Source organism: Zootermopsis nevadensis, unplaced genomic scaffold, assembly GCF_977971745.1.
Source record: "Zootermopsis nevadensis isolate Lab colony 2312 unplaced genomic scaffold, Znev_1.0 Znev_ptg000007l, whole genome shotgun sequence".
In the NCBI taxonomy this organism is placed as follows: Eukaryota; Metazoa; Arthropoda; class Insecta; order Blattodea; family Termopsidae; genus Zootermopsis; species Zootermopsis nevadensis.
This window is the reverse complement of record NW_028259139.1, coordinates 9,305,085-9,325,860: the sequence shown is the minus strand read 5'-3', so window position 1 is coordinate 9,325,860 and position 20,776 is coordinate 9,305,085. Positions and strand designations below refer to the sequence as shown.

The window sequence follows — 20,776 nt, the reverse complement described above, 5'->3', positions numbered from 1 at the left end:
TTGAACAGTTAAAATTGTTGTTATGGAAATATTCTAACCTAATGATTTATAATTAAAGAACCAGTATTCGTTGCATTTATTGGTATAGCAAATATCATTGTCTCTTCATACGTCTTGTTATATAACGTACTTCTTATTAAATTTGATGTAAAACAACTATTTATTTCGATATGTTGACACAATGATTATAACCTGTAATTTTTATCAACACATTAATAAAATATTCTCCTAAAGTTGTTGACAATTATTGTTTCATCACGCGTTATGTTAAAAATTTTGGCAGTTTTTAACCTGTCTGATGCTTTATGTAGTATTATAGCTTAATATCGTCTGGAATATTGTTCTAAACTTTTTTTCCTATATTTGTGTGTGAACCATTTTAAAATTCGCAACTTGTAGTTTTCGTTTCAACCATCTAGAACACAGTTACTGCTAGTGGAGAAACCGGAAGCCATTTTGTTCAAACTATGTCATTAGCCTGCAGGAAAGTATGTGACGTTGTGACTTGCGTAAATTATTACCTGAAATCAATCTCAGCCATTTTGCACGTGCCTTATAGATGCTCTCTTATGATGGATTATTGTACGTATTTTGCTTCAAGCACAAACTGCTGAACAGTGTTTTAGTATATGCCAAGAATTCAAAGCCTGTTGAATATTTATTATAATTACATTCTCTGATAAACAGTGATATACTTGTAGAGGTAACAGTGATATGCGTATTTTATCACGAACAGAATCTGTGGCTTATTTTATAAAAAAAATAACATTTTATTTTAGGTTTGTTATTTTATATGACGGATCCTTGTTTCGGGCATGTTTCATATATGACATTTCGGCAGTTGGTTTTATTCTATGTCTTGTTAGGATTTGTTTTTATTATATAAACAGATAATGTATGTCCACTGACAGAGTTAAACGCAGCTGACATTTTCTGGCTCCCCGCAATGACTGAATGACTCACCGCCATGCATAAGATTTTCCCGATAACAGTAAAGTATCACTCAATAAAAATAATAAAATCAACAGACTTATATTATAAGAGATGTTGACAATTATGTACACATTCTCTTTATCATTTAAATAGTTCTGAAATTCACCTAAAAAGTCTTTTTGAGGAACTTCTAATCATTTCTCTTTGCATGTTATCCGTTTAACTCTTCTTATTCTGATGAAAATGTTCAAGGTACAGAATTTTAATAGTTCCGGGTTCGATAATAATGTGCCAGTATCCTTAAAACGAATTACTTGAATACAGGTGTAGAATTAGCTCCCGAAACGTCATGTATATCAAAATACCTAAAGCGTTTAAAAATGTCCCAACATAAAATTTCTTTAATGAATCAACCATCTATGTTGGGGATGCTAAAATTTGACGAAAGTTTGAATGTGTAATTTTAAAATGACTGCTCAATTATATGGCTGATCGCTGAAATTAGAACAGACCTTGTCGGAAGGCACATTATTTGGAGATCGACAAATTTGCCACGTGTCCTGGTATCTGATATTTGATTCCAGAGGAAACCAAATCTGTTGCGGAGAACAATGCACAGACTGAATTACGTAATAGGCTTTTAACCTGTGACACGATGGTGACATTAGCCAGTCAGTCAGACCAATATTGAGCTCCCGAACAGATCCAAGAGGGTGTGGAAAGGGCTCAAGAGGGTAGTTAGGAGATTGGTATTTACTTTGTGCCATGAACTGGGCTAATGGGTCCTAGGGGCGGATTTGAGTGTTTAAAGGGCACAAAATGGTTCGTTCATGCTTCTGGTATTATAACTGGCTTGATTGACATCTGGTGTCTGAAGAGATCTACCTTAATGACTGACAGCAGTGACATTGTGAAACAGTTTGTACTGATCTGCCTCTTGGCTTCACGAATGCAGTGTCGTGTGTTCTGGATTTAGACTTGTCATGTGTGTGTCTGAGGAACAAACATTTGGAACTAACCACGGCAAACACAGACCCGAGAAATCTTAAACATCATATTAAATTCAGAGACAGAACAAGGCTATTGAATAAGCCGTGGTGGTATTGGTGATGAACACGTTATTGTTCTATGGGGTGTCCGAAAAGTCTGGAACCAGAACAAAGTTTTTGTTTTAGGACACGCCTAATGTCTTTAATAGCAGAAGAACGTATTTAAATTATTTTTGTATAGATATAATGGCAGGACTTACAATCAAGTAGCTGATAAATGTAATAACAGTTATCCAAGAAAATGTCCCAATATACATACAGCGGTTTGGAAAATTTTTGAAGTTCAAAGAAACTTCTGGAAAACGACCACTGGGCAGACCGAAAATGAGATGGGAGGATAATATCGTGGTGGATCTTAGGGAGGTGGACTGTGAGGATGGTTTATGGGTGGAGTAAGTTCAGGATCGTGTCCGGTGGCGGGCTTTGGTGTTGGACCTGCGGGTTGTGCTACCAGGGAGTTTGGTAGTTATTTAAAGAAAGTTGATGTTTCAGACACACAAAGTTCTGGTAATCCTACAGCCTCAAAATAAATACGTAAAATTTTTATAGCGAATGTGTGTAATAGTCATGAGAAGTCAGTAAGGCACCGAATTGAAGAAAACTGCTAAGTCATGAACTCAGATTTGTCAAGAGGAATTCAAAGGAGTAAATTTAGTCTGTAAACGTGCTTTCAGATAAGCGAATAATATTAAAATTGATTTTATAGAAACGGGGTATGAATTGTATTAAACTACTTCAGGACAGCTCAACTAACGGGGTTTTGTGAACACGGTAATGAACATTCGGGTTCTATAAAAGGTGGGGAAATAATTATGGGCCTTACTACGTTTTCCATAGTTAGATTATTTGTTACTTGCCAAAAATGTCTTTCCTCAAAGTAAGAAACACTAAAGCTGACGGACAGAAAAAGAGCATTTGTTCAGTTTTTGTCCTGAGCTGATTATAATGTACGTACCATAACCCGCGTCAACAATTAGTATACATCTTTACTTTTGATTTGAATTTTTCTGACATTGTTGATTTTATCTCTATATATACACACAGCGACAGTGGTTTCCATACAGCCGAACCATTTGGTTAGTTTACCGAATATTAATGTATAAAATAACAATTAATTCAGCTTGTTATAGTATAATCTGATACAAGCTCGCTTACTTTCGTTTCATTGTTTTGTCAGCTGCAACGGGGGACAGGTAGACACTTTCGCAAATCCTCTGTAATTTGTGCTGGAAATTGACTCACTGTTGTGTTGGTCAGTCGGTTAGTTAGGGTCTCTGTTGAAATACGATTAAACCCGTCATGGCGATTGTAAACGCATACCATGTAGCCCTAATGCGAACCGTGAGATTTCACAGGTGTGTCGTAGTCATAAAAGATCGTGTAAATGTATTTGTGAAAATAATTGAATCACTGGTTCACCTTAGCTGTCAATCTCTGAAATAATTGCGTGATTAATTATAATACAGTGTGATAGGCATTAGAAGGATTTTGTATATTTCTGGACTGACCCAAAAAGATTTTTCTCTGATTGTCTTATTGATTGATTCACAAACCGATAAAGGGGCAGGGAGTTTTTTACGGATGAATGTTTCTGCGTTGCAATCTGTAAATTTGTTATTTTTCATCAAAATTTTAAAATTTAAAGGTTTGGAACTCTGTTTACGATACGCCGGCAGATGCATCCGTCCTTCAAACACACTTAATCTGGTCCACACCGTCGGGTTAAATTTCTTTCGTCTGTTCTCAGGTGGCTATGGGATTTCTGTTGTGTTACGCCGCGTAGTATCAAAAAATTGACCAACGTCTCAGACATACTTACTGCTTCCTTTATCAGGGTTGTGAGTGATGGAACGTCGGCCGATTTCTACGAAACTACGCGGCATAACAGACCAAAACATGTTCATAGTCGCCACCGTGAGAACCTGACGACGTTGTGTCGACTTTTCTTGTTCCCATGTGCCTCTACGTCACTGCAGGGAGTTTGCGTTAGCAGGACTCAAAAAAGTAACTTGACTGTAGGAAATTTGAGATTTTCACGGAGGTAATAATGATAATGCCATTCTTCTGAGTTTTGGCGCCATGTGGACTGGTCGGTAGATACGAAAGTTTCGGAGAAATGCACTGTTTTCATCTTCAGGGCCGAAGTGACTTTACTGCGCGTGTTATGACCAGATTTTTGCACGTTAAACGGATTCTGAGGAATGTGATAAAAAGTTTAATTGACCCATATTAACCAATTGGCATTTAATGTGTGTGGAATGTCAATACAATTTTATTAAATTTTGTTGAGTAATTTCTTAGCTAAATCATGTGGACCGACAGATATATCTTATGGATGACCAATATTAGATTTGATCAAAATTCGATGACTAATTTATTAAAATTATTAAGACTTTTATATATTGCAAATAAAGCTCTGTGGACTTAATCTTGTTGAGTTGTTATTCGTTGTCGTTCTATAAGATGAGATCAAAGCGAAGTACGCTGTAAATTTCGACCAGCTTTTGAATACGCATTTGGAATACACTGACCTGTAAATTTATTCCCTACTTTTAATTAGAATAAGTGGCTGTATGTGGTAAGGCCTCAATACTTTTTCTCTTAGAAGTGGGAACATGTTTTTCCTCTGCTGAACAGAAATGTATCAGCGTCTTGTAAAAATTGCTATTCCAAGAGCTTGAGTAATTCGGAGTCCGGGGTTCGAGGATAGTTGGAGACAATAATGGTCTTACTCTCATTAAGTATATACACAGTGGTTTAAAATTGTGGCCGCGCTCCAGAATTTTATTCTGGAGTTATCTGGTTTGAATCCCAATATTGCGAACGTCTGCCCTCATCTGTTATTCTGTTGGTTTTAAATCATTGGGCAAATGACAGAACGGTATATTGAAGTAGTCCATGGCGACCTAAAATCACCATTACAGACCATACACGGAGATTCAAGAGTGCTTGTTCACCCACTAGGTGGCTCTCATAACTTAACCCTTTAAGACCCAGTGGTAACTATATGTACCACCTGCTTCACACAGTTAATAACTCTGCGTTTTGTATGTATGGGTTTCGGATTGTTCTCAGTGTAATCAGGGATTATTTCCTTAAACAACGTCAACCAGTTGTCATTTGTAATGGTGAAGTGGTGTGTTTTCTTCGCGGTACGGACTGATTTATTAAATAATATTTAGACGAGCTTCGGCTTAAAAGGGTTAATTAAGATGTCTTCTTGCTTGAAACTTTCGCGGCGGAAAACAGTGATAAAATCCTCACGGGCGACCACCCTCGTCAAATCGGAACAGAATTCCAAAATTTCAAAAGCTCTCTCTCGTTATTATTTTTACGTGGTTTTGAAACAGGTACATAAATAGTGTGTACAGAAATTGAATAGTCTACATAAGCAAGTATTGTGTGCATTAAATAATGTTTCAAGGTCAGAAGTTGGTTTAATTTGGTCTTTATATCTATTTCTGGGTCTTCCTACATACGTTTTACTTTAGCAGCATATGTGATGTTATTTTAAATAGTCAGTCCTCATGTATTTTTCAGTGTATTGCCTTCTGTGTAATTTATAATTTTTTAAAACTGTATGTTGTCTTAGTTCGTTTTGTAGCCCAACTCTTAAAGGTACTTCGAGTTTCTTACTAATATACACAACGTGTGACTTCGTCTCTTTTGTGACGTTTGAATATAAATTAGTTTGTCAGATGATAAATAGGCATGTATCATATAAACTTTGTGGCGGTATTTTAATATAAGGACTCGCATGTGATCGATAGTTAATAAATGACAGGTATTAGATCGCATTAATAAATATTTAAGATCGTCCATAAATATGTAAACATTCAGTAAGAATTGTTCTGTAGAAGTCATACGAGGGCGATTAACCGGATTCAGAATTCAACAGAAACCCACCCTCCGGATAGATACACAAGGCACTTTGTCACGATTGTGAATTAGGGTTGAAGAAATTCATCCTGTAGTGGAGTTATTCACATCCACAAAAGAGGGAAATCTAAGTGGGGTTTCTTACGGCCTCTAGTATTAACACGGCTATCTTGTGGGTCGTTACGCCATGTAATCTCGTAGAAGTTATCGACGTTTCAGAGGTGCTTGTCTCCATCATCAGGGCTATGATGGAGGCAGCAACCCCTCTGAAACGTCGGTAATGTTCTGCCAGACTAAACGGTGCTACAATCCACAAGGCAGCCGTCTTCCAAAAAACAAAAACAAAAAAACAAACAAACAAAAAAACAAAAGAAACAAATACACAAACAAACAACGCCGAAATATAATAGTTTTTTGACTTCTTTGACAACAAGGGATTTGTTGTTGTGCGATTTTCTTGTCTTCGAAACTCGGATGAAGAGAGAACAAGGGATGCTGACTCCTTTTTAACTTTGCAATAGAGTAGGTTTGTAAGCGATTGTTTTAACAGCTGAATACAGAATTTTCTGGCATCTAACGCTTGATGACTTGAATATCTCAGTGATTTTGTGTGGCTGTACTAAATAGGTCTTTAGTGATCCCCTTTCTGCCAGGTTTTTATTGAACCTCCATTACACCACAGGGAAGGTCTATTGTATTTTAGAAACACAAGTCTTTCAATTAATTTTCGCAGAATTTGCTTGAAAGCCAGAAATTGAATTCAACCATTTATTCCCCGCTGACTGTGAACTAACGCGTTTTGTTGGTATTGTTGGCATTGGATGGATTTTTTCTATTCCATGCTATCGAATTTTGTTGAATCACGCGTAAAATTTATGATAGAAACACTTAAATGGATGTTGTACACACAGATATAGTGATAAACAGAAGCCTGTATTTGCACTGCAGTACGGTACCCAAACTAACAGGTTCACGTATGAAGATTTAATGCATGCTGTTTTAGGGTGTTATTAACCCTTTGAAGCCAAAGATTTTTAAATAATATTTAAGACTTCAGACCGTAGCTCAAAGAAAATTTATCACTTCACCATTACAGGGATAAATTGGTTAACGGTATTTAGGCAATTAATAGATTTTAATTCTGAGAATCATATAACAAAAACATAAATACAAAATGGAGATTTATTTATTATTTAAAGGGCAACAACCAAGATAATTAACTTTAATTTATGTTGAAATTTATCTATATTTTTTTAAAAGTGAAGTGAAACTTTGGCAGTTAGAGATGCTGGTCATTTAGTTTGGATGGACGATATAAGAATATGGTACAAAATTGTGATCGGAAAACGTCTTTGAAAGTGGTTGATTTAAAAATTACACAGAAGTTGGGCTGGTAATGTCGATACGCATCTTGGGTATGTTGTGAGGGCGGACTGCTCGTGTAGCCGGAATCGGGACTGCGAATAATGGCGGAGGTTGTGTCTCTTAAGATTTTTGTTACAAGATTGGTTACGTGAGACGACAGCCGTGGTTCAGATTCTAGTTACAACGCTTCAGAGGTTCACACTCCCTTGCGTTGTCTTCCTACTACCATGATAATGCGAAAAAGTGTGAACCAACGTGCGGCCCGAAGCCTATCCGGCCCGAGACCACTCGTAAACAGGCTCGCGAAATTGTCATTTTTATTAGTACTTTATCCAAATTTCAGTGAAATTTATATTTGAGCACGTATATGGTATAGGATGACTGTCCTTCGGAAATAAAAGGAATTAGCTTCAAGTGGGTGGGAGTGGTAGCAGACGATGAAGCGTATGCTATTTAAACTAAATACATTATTTACCTTGTAGTTCGCTGATTCAGTTCATATGTCGGAAATGTTTTTGGTTTACGTAATATATGCGTTTATTTTTCTTCTACCCTGAAGCTAGTGACGTAGGCGACGCGCATAGTTTGGTGTCGGCTACTGTAAAATTTCATTTTTAAATAAGTATTGTTAAAGGTAACAAAAATTGACCATCAGTTTTCAAAACCAGCATTAGGATGTGTTTCTTGGCCCTTGCGGCCGGTGGGTGGCCTGAGGCAAGAGAAAAGTTGGAAATAGGTAAGAGACATTTCTGAAGACAACCAATTTTAGACACGTTGCGATATTTTTATTTTAATTTTCAAAGAATTATGATATAAATGTGAGACATTTATACCAGTGTGAGATTTTAACAGCTTTCGTCAGCAACTGTAAGTGGAAACAAATACACTAGTACTCTTTTCCAATTATTTTTACCTCGTTTCGTCCACCCACTTTTGCTGGTCATTGAGCGAGATAAATGAACTGTCTTGTAAAATCTTCTGTTCCTCAACGGACCGCAGTAGGCGTGACGTTTTCACACCCACTACTCGTATACACTCGGGGCGTCTGTGAAGTATCGACGCTACTCGATAACATCTCCCTGTGTATGATCCCGATCAAAACTGAAAGACACTCTCGTGACTGTGAAAATAAATTTACGTCAAATATTTCAACACACCCATGCACGATAAGGAATTGTGGTAACATATTTCTTGAGGAAACGTTGTGAATTGTATACACAGAAATGAGTAATTCATATTTGTCTGCGTGTGAACCTAAAATATCGCTTAATAAATCTTAGAAACCTTACGAGTTACCATTCATCATTACTTTCCTATTTAATTTGACGTTGTACAACCTCTGCAGTTGACACAACCATTTTTACTATGTACCGAGACAGGATGTCTTAACATCCTTTGACCTCTGTTTTGATAGTAGGTATCTTGTAATTATAACTTTATTACTTTATAAAATTTTACTTTTTTTACTTTATCTTGTCAATTTTTGATGTTCAGTACCATTTGTTTGTCTGAAGTTATTGAATTAATTTTTAAACTCGACGTCAAAAAGTTTTTCTCCTATATTTACCTGTTCGTAAGATCGTTTAAACAGACTTAGCTCATAGCAGGATTCAAAAGCCAGAATGCTTGAACTTGAATGTTGGAAAACTCGTTTGTTGACGTAGTTAATTTATCTCCAGTATATTTGATACCTGCTGTATTGATATAATATTAGCAGTGAATTGACTACTGATAAATATTTGCTTTCCGTAAAGCACACCGAATAATCATGTATATTCGTGTTATTTACTTCGTATATGCAGATTGATTTAGGGTATTGGCAATGGTCTTCAGGTAACGCTCTGTGGCTTTATGACCGCGGGCCACTGCAACGGCAGAGATTTGGAGTACTGTACAAACATGTCAATTTCTGGATTTAGATAAGTAGCAAGGAAGCTGATACTGTTGAATTAATGTAATTTGTAAAATCTGAGGTTTTCACGGCGGTGATGATTTTGATAATATTTTTTGGGTTTTGCGCCATAGTAGATTCCAACTGATGAGAAGTCTCCATGGCATCTCACGTAATTAGTTGTTCCTCTTATTTCCTGTCCACTCTTGTTGTGTGTCCTTTATAATTGAAGTAGAATATTATCTGTTGTTTTGTATGGTTGTGAAACATGGTTTCTAATTTAACGTGAGAATATAGTATAATCTTATTTTGGGATGATTTCAGGTTCATTTGAAGCAGAATGGGTTTTTTCTCGATCTTAATCGACTAAAATTAAGTTCACCTAACAGATTTTAGTTCAGAATCCATAATGCCGAATTTAATTTAAGTCCTTTTAGTAGGTTTCGAGATACAGACACGCACACACGAACAAACACGATTTCCTCTGAATGTATTCATCTCATCATAGTCCTGCACATAAGATAATAATTTAGCACAATGAAATAACTTACTGAGGATGTTACTTGTGTTAATAACAGGACAGCAGAAGCCCTCAAGTTTTCAACATTCATGAATGAGACCCAGTGGTTACTCTGGAGGTTTCCCTTGACCTGTGTCCCGTGAAAATGAAACTTTTAGTGGCTAGTCCGTGACGTAGGCTGGGTATTCGGGTGCCTTTAGGGCACCGTTAACTTTGACAAAGTCAGGCAAGAAGCTTTTTTGAGGTTGGAGTGGTGAGATTTTCATCCACGAGGTGGTATAAAAGTTTAATTTCCGTGATATCAAGAAGGAAGATAAGTTTTATAAATGTTCCGAATGTCACCATTATTATTATGTATGCCTCAGTGGCCTTGATGTGTGATTATAGTCTAGAATGAATTCAGAGTATAAGAACGTAATTTTACGCTAAATGTGAACTTTACAGCATTTTTCTAGAGTAGGTGAAGGTAATGACGTAAAATTGTGAACGCTAGTTTCGAAATTGAACATGTTTTGTAGGACATCGCTGGGTAGAGTTTTATACCGAACTCCACATAAAAATGGTCACACTGGCGTGAATTAAAATGTAATTCAATGAGGAAGTTGATTTTTGAGGTATTTATTATATAAACCGATTTATAATTGGACGCAGTGGGGTTTCTTTAACGACAAGGAATTTATTTATTAACTGATTAAACGATGCATTTTTCCTTCTAAGGGTTAAAAAGGAGTAGGATTTGAATTTCTCAGATCTCTGTTATATGCTGTCTGTATAGATGGGAACGTTGAAGTAAAACTGGCTACATATTTTCTTCCCAGCTTCGAATCGATAAATGCGATGTACAGTCGGACTGAACTTCGCTACACTTTTTGATGGTGATAGTGGACAGCAGATAGCTGGTCGGCCAATACTATCCCCGCAGCTGCAAGTTGGTTTAGGAAATTGGAAAACGTTTCCACTCTGCGCTCTGAATGATTGATGCTGTTATTCAATTGTTCCCTCGCGCTGCCCCAGCAATTACCTCACAACAATTGCATCCGCATTCAGAGCTAAAGTTAGGTCAATAACGAACAGTATTCGCTGTTGTAATTGACCCGCCCACTTCACAAAGGATTCGCCTCTTCTACCTGGCTCGCTTTAGTCCCCTCTACATCCATATCCTGCAGTTCTGAACACGTGGCTTCTCTGTGTAAATCATACTTCATCATTAACTTGTTATCAGCCACGCTTTGTTATACAGAATAGATTCGATTTAACCCACGATCTGATTTTATCTCTCTTTTTTAAAATCCATTGTTTTTTTTTGCTTTCTGCAAAATTAATGCGCAGTGCTTCCTGAATAAAATATTGTATCAAGCATATATCTTCATCAGTAACGTATATATTGGTAGGTTGATTAAATGAAGACGTGTTAGATGGATGTAACATGTAACGCAGAGGGATAATGAGGAATGTATACAATACTTAAGTCGGGAAAACCTAAATATAGGAACCCACTTGGGAGACTTAGGAGCAAATAAGAAGAAAATGTACAAATTTATTTCAGCTAAATATTATGTGAACGTACGAAACGAATTTGGATAGAATCTGATCAACATATGTTAAGATGTTGATGAACATTCAGATTGTAAAAATGGACATGTCTTTATAATCTCAGTAAGTTTGAACAACAACGCATATTGTGTGTCTTTACCCCGCTTACAGCACTGAGAATCAAACCAGGGCTTTCCGAATACGAAACTGGCGTGCTTAGTGACCGCTTAACTTCGACTTGCGATAAAATTGATGCCAGACTAAAACGAGAAATAATGCATATAACGGAAATGCAAGTGGATGGCATTACCAAGAGCCTTATAATATATATGTTATTTGTTTTGAACGAATTCAGTTGTAAATGAAAGTTTATGAATTCTTCTTTCGGTTAGTCAAGTGCGAAGTACGTTGATATCTGTTAGTGCATCTGCCTGTTGTGTGTCGTACTTTTCGTTTTGAAATTAACCCAATGCCCAGTGGTTGTTTGGTTTAATCCGAAACCAAAACAAGATTTGAATTGGTTAAAGGACACCTAACATTAAACTGATGGTGAACAATAATACATTCAGCAACGAAGGTAGTATGGTTGGTTGTCTGTACTGTGAGAAATTCAATCGCCTGCCTACTTACGTACCTAAATTTGTGGAGTGGATTCCTTTAAAAAACTCAATCTGAAAATGCGAACGTAATTACTGCATGAAGCCCCTGTGCTTATAGCGTCGTCTTAAACCCTTTGAAGCCGAAGCTCGTCAAAATAATATTTAAGAATTCAGTCCATACCGCGAAGAAAACACTACAGCTTACCATTACGAAGACCAATTTGTTAACTTTATTTAAATGAAATAACCGCTCATATAAAACACACAAATACAAATGCAGATGTCGATTCTTAAAGAAATGAGACGCGTAATTATGACTTGGTTTTAAAGGATTAATAGTATTGGCACTGTCTTGATCACGTTAGCTATTGACTGTAGGCTGGACGTCTTGACTTCGGTTCTCAGGGAAGGCAGTGCTTAATACAAACGTTCTTTCCAAATGCAAAACGCGTTCAAATGTGGAACTCCAGTAAGTTTGCATCCTGGATAACATTACAAAATATGATTTACTCTGTTAATATTTTGTTATTTTATTTTGGCAACTGGAAAGAAATAGCATAAACATCAATCAAGTTTCAAGCTATGCATCCTGTTTTTTTTGGTCGTTCGGTGTAGTCTGTTTACACAACATTTATTTTATTATATTTTTAGTGTTTGTTAAGAATCCTCCCTCCCTCTCCCCATCTACACAGATCCACACCGCAGCACGAACCCCTTCAGTTCAACTACAGCTTTCCACAGGTAATTACATCTGCATAATCCACTCTACTTAAATAGGTAAGATGCTTAAGACAGAGACCAGTATGTGGTGATGTCAACAACAGAAAATACACATACAGTTTAGCAGTAATGTATATTAGTTTCGAACATTTAAGGAGAACTGCTTGAAGTTGACCAATTAAGGTCGAAACATGTAATGGATTTGTACGATTTAAGATTTTCACAGCGGTGAGTATGAAGATTTCTGTCTTCTGGGTTGTTGCGCTGTGTAGTCTGGTCGATGTTTACCAACGTTTCGGAGGTCATACTGCCTCCATCATCAGGGCGTTGAATCATCTGGACATCAACCCAGAAGACAGAAATCTTCATGTGATAGATTCTTATTTGATTGTGAACTGATGAATGTCACTAGGTGTTTACAACGTTTATTATCGGAACCAGATGCTTGTTTTGTGTTATATGTGTCTAAGTTACAAAACCACACATGATACGTGATAAAAGTTCTATTTACGAAAAGTCATTTGTGGATTATGTAAAAGAGACGTCCATCTTTGTGACATTCTGAGTCTGCATGAACCACGGAAGTGTCTTGCGTGAGGCAGACACTTCATCGACGGCAGGAAAACAAAAGACAGGCAACTCTTCCCAGGAGACCAACTTAGCAGCTTTTAAGTGCGGGAGCTGCGAACGAAGTGGGGTGGGGGGTTTAGGGTGAAGGGAACAGCACTTGTTCTACAAGCTTCTGAAACAATAGCGTCTCAGCTGATAAATGTCACGAAGGAGGTAAAATAAATTGATGTTTGCGAACAGGGAAATTAGTTCCCTCTTGCGGACAGTCAAGAGAACTGAACGCTCGACTAAGGGGTAGGGGTAACCCGTCCCTTTGTGCGCTGAAGAAGTGGCTGGCTGTGGAGGCTAAAGCAGTCGTGATACGGAAGGGAGAACGCTTGGATCCGAGGCAGTACTGGACGGTAAATAAATTGGACGCTGATTTGTAAACACTTTAAAAGTCACCCTCGGAGATGGAAATTGCCTGGTCCGGTGAGAGATTTATCCCAAGCGGTATTTGTTTCTTTCTTTCTGAGATGTATGCCTACATAGGCGATACTCTTAAGAAATGACTGTCTTCTGGGTTGCAGCGCCGTGTAGTCTGATAGAAGTTTAGCAACGTTTCAGATGTCCTTGCTGCCTCCATCATCACGGAGATGAGAGGTTGGTAAACTTGTACCAGACTGCACGGTGATATAACCCAGAAGACAGCCATCTTCTTAATCACCGCCGTGGAAACCTCAAATTCTACGTTACTCTTTAGTTTAAATATGTATTAAGTACAAAAGATCGTCATATGAACCTCATCTCAGTTGTCTGTAACATGTTTATGCTTCTCGCCATCATATGTTAAGTCTGTTTCAAATGTAGTCTGATTTAAAACGTCGCCGAATCGTACAGATTTAAGAATGTATTTATGCATGTATCATCCTGATGAGTATGTTTTATCGTTACAGAGATATGAGGCATTTTTATTTTATGGATTGTATTCATTTCACGAGATAAGATATTAAGCAGTCTAAAACTATAGGTGTAAATGCATAACAAATACGGTGTGGGCTGAAGTCAGTAGATACAACAGAGTTTGCAGTGGCGGACCCTTGTAAGCAGATTATAAACATTCGGGTTCTATAAAAAGTAGGGAATATCTTGACCAGCTAAGTGGCTATCAGCTTCTCAAGGACTCTTCTTCGTGCAGTTGACATTACAGTGCATTTTTATATTAACAATTTAAAGCTATTTTTATAACTTACTATTAAATTCCTAGTGGCTTAATGATGTGAACTGGATTCTGTCAGGTGTTGCGTTTGTGTGGACACTGTAATGAACTTTCGTGGTCAGTGGTAAATGAGGAATTTATTGACCTGTTGCGTGATTACTAGCTCAAGAAAGAATCTGATTTATGGAGTTATAACTTTTTTGTTGTTGTTTCAAGTCGGTTTGAATCAAATTTCCAAAGTATATATTTCTTTATGAATGAATTATATTAATATACACAAATTGAAGTTATCAGTGAAATGTGATTTTACATGTGAAATACGGAAACCCGGTGAAGTTATGTAGATGGTCTCTTGAGAGCCTCAATAATTCTCTCGAACTGAAGAAATTTGATTACGGATATCAGACTTTGCTGAACTCCGTTAGATTGTGTATGATTAAAAACTAATTTTGAGGCTAAGGACTCGTATGCATAGGCGACATGGGATTGGACTGGTGACATATGAATCCTTATAAACAGTGAAGTAACAACGTGTTTTTAATAATTCAGGATGAAGGAGGCATTGGGTCTTCATGAAATGCATGAACTGTTTTGCGTGTTGTGTTTCGTTGAAAACAGAAATGTTAGAAGACAAAAAAGCTGATCGGGGAAAATATATATGGCACCAGGACAGAAGGATATAAATTGTAAAATTAATAGTGATTACGACGATGACATTAAGTAGAGATTAATTTTATGAATTATTTAGGAATGTCTCATATATTTTTATAGTATCTGAGAACCATTCGATAAAGAAAGAAAGAAAGAAAGAAAGAAAGAAAGGTGTTTTACTCATCGACATAAAATTTTCATTAAATCACCGGGTTTTTCTTAACTACATTGCCATATTGTATCAGCCACCAATATCGTATTACATTACGAGAAGAATAAAAGATGAAATTTGACAAGTTATTAAAATTCGATTAAGAGCTTCCATTGTCTCTAATTGAATTTACGTAAAACATTCTCGTCTCTGTGATACTGGCTATGATATGTCTTATTGACTTTATCTATATGTAACTTTAGAAAGTTCCTGCTTTGATCTGGTATGTTCAAGACGAAAAAAAGAGATTGGGAGAATTTTGACGTCTGCTTCTGCAACAAGTGGCTGTTGAATTGTAACGGTTTCATATTCTGGCACTTTTAAAACTTCTTCCTCTTAGAACAGAAACTTGCAGCGTACGTAGTGACCCGGACGTACCTGCAGAGCAGTGTGGCAGCCTTATAACATGGAGACAAAAAATAACGGAGAAAGACGGTCTTCTTAAAAGGGAAGTTGAAATTGTTAGGGACTTTAATTAAACATCTGAGAACAGAAGGCTCATTCCACTTGTCGAGGTTCAAGCTTCTCGTATTTTAAACCACTACCGAATCACAATATTATCTTTGATTAGCGTTACAGAATGGAAGTATTGACGGGGAAAAGAAAATGGAACAATCACAGGAAAATCTGATTAAACCAGATGAGGAAATTCTTTCTTACCTCTCTCACTAGTGCCGAAGAAACTTATGTAATATAATTTAACAGGAAGAACGGTGCGAAAATTCCATAGTGGATACGACAGAAGTTGAATAAATTGGTCTTTCTTCAAATTAGTTATGGCATTACTCACAGGCTTGCGTTATAATCGTGGGTTCAAATCCTAGTTAGGACACCGGCTACCCTAGTCGATATTTTTTTCAGTCCCTCCACATAAGTTTTAGAATACTACCTTAAAATAGGCCATGATTATCTCAATCCACATTATTTCCAATTAATGATTTAAAATCACCCTTAAAATCGATATGCGTAATATAATCCTTGCAGTTGAAGAACATCGTAAAATAAACAAGGCATGAATAAGATTGTTAATTATGATGTTCGTGCCGTAGGTACCAACGTTTCGAAGAGACGTACTGCCTCTATCCTCAGGGTTAAGGATGAAAACAGTATGGTTTCGGAAACGTTTGTGTCTACGTACGAATCTACACTGCGTTATGATACCTACAAAGTGTAAACAATACAAGGTGAGTCACTTCTACATTTGTTGTTGAAGTTTCTTATGATATTAAATTTTAAGGCACTTGCAAATGTCACTATTACTGAAGAACGCTTTTTTTTAACAGTTAGTAATTTCACTGAGCGTTTGTTACGTTTATCCCGCTCAGAACAACACAGAATACGTTTAAGTCAATTTAAGACGTAGATATTTCACATTGTAGAATGTTGAATTTGCACCAGAAAACAATAAGATGATGTGCTTCGCGTTTTTAGCGTGGCTGTACACTTATGGAGTCTTGTGGAATGTGGTGTGTATGCTATTAAGGTTCTTTTGACCTCATCATTGTGTTCATTTGGTGCAAAGTGCTACGAACATTCATTTACCCTTCTTCTCGCCCTCCTCATCAGCAAGGAAGTTCACTGGAGACTTGACTACACCGCTTACTAAGGGTCTAGAGCTGCAGTAATTCCAGACGCTGTATTTCTCTCCTTCATGGCGACGTTAATAGACTTCTAAAGTTTCCTTGGGCATAACGCAGCTACGTTCCACAGTGCACCTCAGTTAAGCACTCCGAGCGATAAGAGAGTTAGGAATAGCAGAAACTGCAGAAGAGTAGGATGAAAGGTCGAAACCAATAAAACAAAGTGATATTTAAAAACCGTATACATACTTGCAGCCCGCATGACTCATCTCTCAAGAACACTGACGGTTCTAATCTCTGAATTTACTGTAGGATTAGAATACATCAATAAAATACAAGCAAATCTGGAAAGTTACGGTTAATTTATCGTGACTTTTCAAAAGTAGATGTGGTACATGTGTGATCTGATGTTCTCACGGAAATATATAGGTCGATGTCCTTTTCTGGATAGCAGTATATCGTGGACTTGTGAAAAATATATAAACATATTGCCTTCATCTTGAGTCCTGAAGATGGAAGAAATTTTGTCATCCGAAACGTAAACAAGTTACAAATTCATACGGCGTCACTACGCAGTAGATAAACATCCGCAAATATTACCATGTTATACTAACGGTAGAATATTATTATAAAATAATTTACTGGAGCACAGTCTTCCTTGAGAAACTATTGTTCATTTCGCAAGATATCTCCGAGCTTCGTTGGTGACAAATCTTCTTAGGTGCAGAAGGTGAAAGGAAGTGGTCGTGATTGCCCTTTCCATAGTAATTCCCCTCTAACTGTGACGTAGATTAGGCTCGCAGATATTTTGCATCCAGTATAATTAGACGTATCTTCTTTGACTGATTAATAAATTACCCACCTTATATTTAACACATATATTCATTACCGAGTTGACAATATGTAAGTATTATTAAATAAGTGCTGTATGGAGGAGGTAGACACTCGATATGTACAGATAGTTGGTCCAGATTGCCACCTCTCGAATGTTAGACATTTGCTTAAAGCTTTACTCAGGAGCCATATTTTGAATTTTAATATATGATAAATGTTTCAACAAGATTGGTATATTATCTTAATTACTTAGTTTGTAGCAGTTCCTTGGTAAAAAAGTATCCTGTAAGGAAAAATAAATGTTGAGACTAAAATTTAAATAGTTTCAATGTGTTTGCAAATCAAAAGTGATTCTGATTTATTTTTTCCTTTCTTGTTCAAACAGGATAACGGTGAAGTCGTATGTTGAAAGGCAACCAACACCATACAGGTAAGAATGTTTAAAAAAGACTATATACATGTAATGATTCGGAATCGATTGCTAAAAAATATAATACAGAAATCCAAAAATCGATTTTTGTTAATTGTATTGGAAGGGTTCCTTTAAAATGACAAAAGATTTGCAGTTTCCACTTTTAATTCCACTTGTATGTACATTTGAGCCTAGGCACAAAACAGGTTGAGACATGCACTGAAAAAATGTTTTAATAATGAGAGAAAATACAATCCTACACAACGTTTATATGCAGTTTAAATTATTTCACAGTACATATGAATAATATTCTAAGTTTCATGGTAATTATAACTTCGTTATGATTTTTATTGTACACGGTTGAACACCGTCATATTAAAAAAACCCTGGAAATATCTCTTAAAACGATGAAGTCGAGATTTTTCAAGTTATAAAACACAGAGGGATGTTTTTAATTCATTAAATTTAACACGTTTAACCCCGAGGTCTGCCCTACAGAAATGTATTCAAATACGTCAAGACAGCTTCTTTGCATTAAATCTGTGAATACAAGGCATCGTTCCATTATGTCTTAAATCACAAATAAGATCAGAACGCAAAGAAGTAAAATAAACAAGGTGGTAAATTTACGACGTACTTGCCCCTTAGGAGTACACGCGAAGTACAGATTCGTCTTTATAATTGTATAAAGAAATTAATATCTATGGCTATGTCCTGGGTTCTGATGCATTGTTAACGTCAGCCCTGAAGATGGAAGCAATATGTTCCTCCGAAACGTTGATATATACCTACAAGTGCACAGTGCGTCACAATCCTGAAAACAAACGTCGAAATCTTCGGTGCTGTGAGAATTTCAAATCTCACAGGTGAAATAACGATAATTCCAGTCGGAATTTGTTTTAAATATCTGTGTGTCTGAACGCTTCATATATTATAATGAGGGGTTTTATTATTTGAAATTGTAAATGATTTTAGGGGTTCTCTAATCAAGGGTGGATAGACGCGTCATGTAACGAAGCATAAGGATGTTGAGGATTTTTTACAAAATATTTGTTCTGAAATTTTGAGGGGAATAGGTCACTTTGGAGACGTATACCAAAATGGGGAAAAATATTTAAATCTATTTTTTTTTTTTGGATAAAATACTGTGAGGATGCGGGCTGTAATCAAGAGGCTGTGATTAGAGTCAAGTGGCGGGTTTTTGTAAACGCGATAGTCAACAATCCGGTTCCATAAATGGCGTACAATATCGATACCAGCCGAGTTTTTTAGAATCCCAATAAGTGATTTATTCCATGGATTTATTCATCTATCCATATATTTACGTCGACACCGTATGTCGTAATTTAACGTTCCTAATTTACACGAAGTATTCATAAACGGATCGATATGATATTCGCGAGGTATATTTATGCAATGAAATAAACTTACCCCTATGTCTAAGCACCATGGAGGCAGACTATGAAAGTGGATATAAAACTCCACTTACAATCTCTGTTATACTTTTATGCTGTTTTAACACACGGTAAACAACGTTGCCAACTTAATAGGATATTTTTTGTTTAGGCCAAAAAGGGCTGGACATGATTTTGTGATAAATGCGACCGAGAATCGAATTCTTAACTTCAAGTCTCCAATGAATACTGTGGTGTCTGACCTGCTCCACTTCAGATTGTACTCGGAGGACATAAAAAGGGTTTAATTGGATATGGGAAACATATGCAGTACAAACAGAGCGAAAATGGAGTTGTAATCGAGTTAGCGTGCAGGGCTGCAAGAATTTACAATTATGAACATAAATATGTCGTCTAAATTCCGTATTATTACGTGTTATGTAATTGTAAACTTCAGTTTACAGTAACACACACAGAGAGACAATTTTTTTTCATTCACAGGCAGAACTTTGTTGAATGATGTTGTAAGGAAAGTGTCAAAAGCTAATTCTTTGTCGACAAATACTTGAAAAGCTATCATGATATATATAGTACATTTCTTCGGTTCTTAAAAATCCGGCGATCGAATCTAAGCCCGAAGATATCGACTGTTGTAACTGCAATGTAAAGTTGTTCTTACGTCTAAAAAAATAGCCTTGAATTAATGTTTTGTAGAGGGTAACGATTGCAGACCTGGACACCAGATAAAGGCCAGTTGTCAGCTTGATGCCCCAATCGCATTACACTTACGGGAAATTGAACCCAATACCTTTTAGGTAGGAGGTAGGCTGAGTCACAGACTCGGTGTGCATGTGATGGCAAATATTTGAAACCCTGACCCTGTTTGTGGTAGAACCCCGGCCGTGAAAACTGCAAGAATTCAGTTTATCAACTGAGCTATCCTCAAATTTAGTTCCCATAACGAAGTCTTACGTGTTTAAGTGTGGTGCATTGGTTATTCATCTGTCATCTTGTGTCTGTTAATGAATGGGGTAATGTATGTCAAGCTGGAGACAACGCAGTCCCGAGGTGTTGACATTAGTTACGCAACAAGGAGCCTCCATCGATAGAAAACATTCTGAAAAGTGTTTCAGTGTCTTTTCGTGAAAGGTTACTTACACTATATAAGCATCTGGAAGTAGAGGAATCTTTCTTTCAAAAGTTGAACATCCACTCAACATTCTCGTTCCCTTTCGTTTATCAAAATAACATTTTGTCATGGTAGTTCTCCTTCACAGTGGTACCACTGTAGTTAATTTCTGCACAGAGACTCAACACAAGCCGGTAGGAGCTCGTTCTTTTTAAAAGGTCCTAAGATAATATTGTTTGCTTTTAAAACATTCTTTGTCCTTTATTTCTGTTCTCCTTTTACGTATTCGTTTACCCACTTCACTTCTA

General features: G+C 36.7%; 1 protein-coding gene across 10 annotated transcripts in view; it reads left to right on the top strand.

Moving 5' to 3' along the window:
- The window catches only part of LOC110829088 (Dpr-interacting protein beta), a 281,343-nt gene that overhangs the window by 93,262 nt on the left and 167,305 nt on the right, over nt 1–20,776 (top strand). For 4 of the 10 annotated variants that reach the window (XM_022062437.2, XM_022062435.2, XM_022062438.2 and 1 more), the window contains one exon: nt 17,919–17,963. The exons of 2 other annotated variants lie outside the window; for them this stretch is intronic. The gene's annotated coding sequence lies outside the window, so the exon portion shown is untranslated. Of the gene's footprint in view, nt 1–13,383; nt 13,531–16,168; nt 16,304–17,918; nt 17,964–20,776 lie in introns of those variants that run through there. 4 more of the 10 variants (XM_022062446.2, XM_022062433.2, XM_022062439.2 and 1 more) reach the window with 3 other exon arrangements.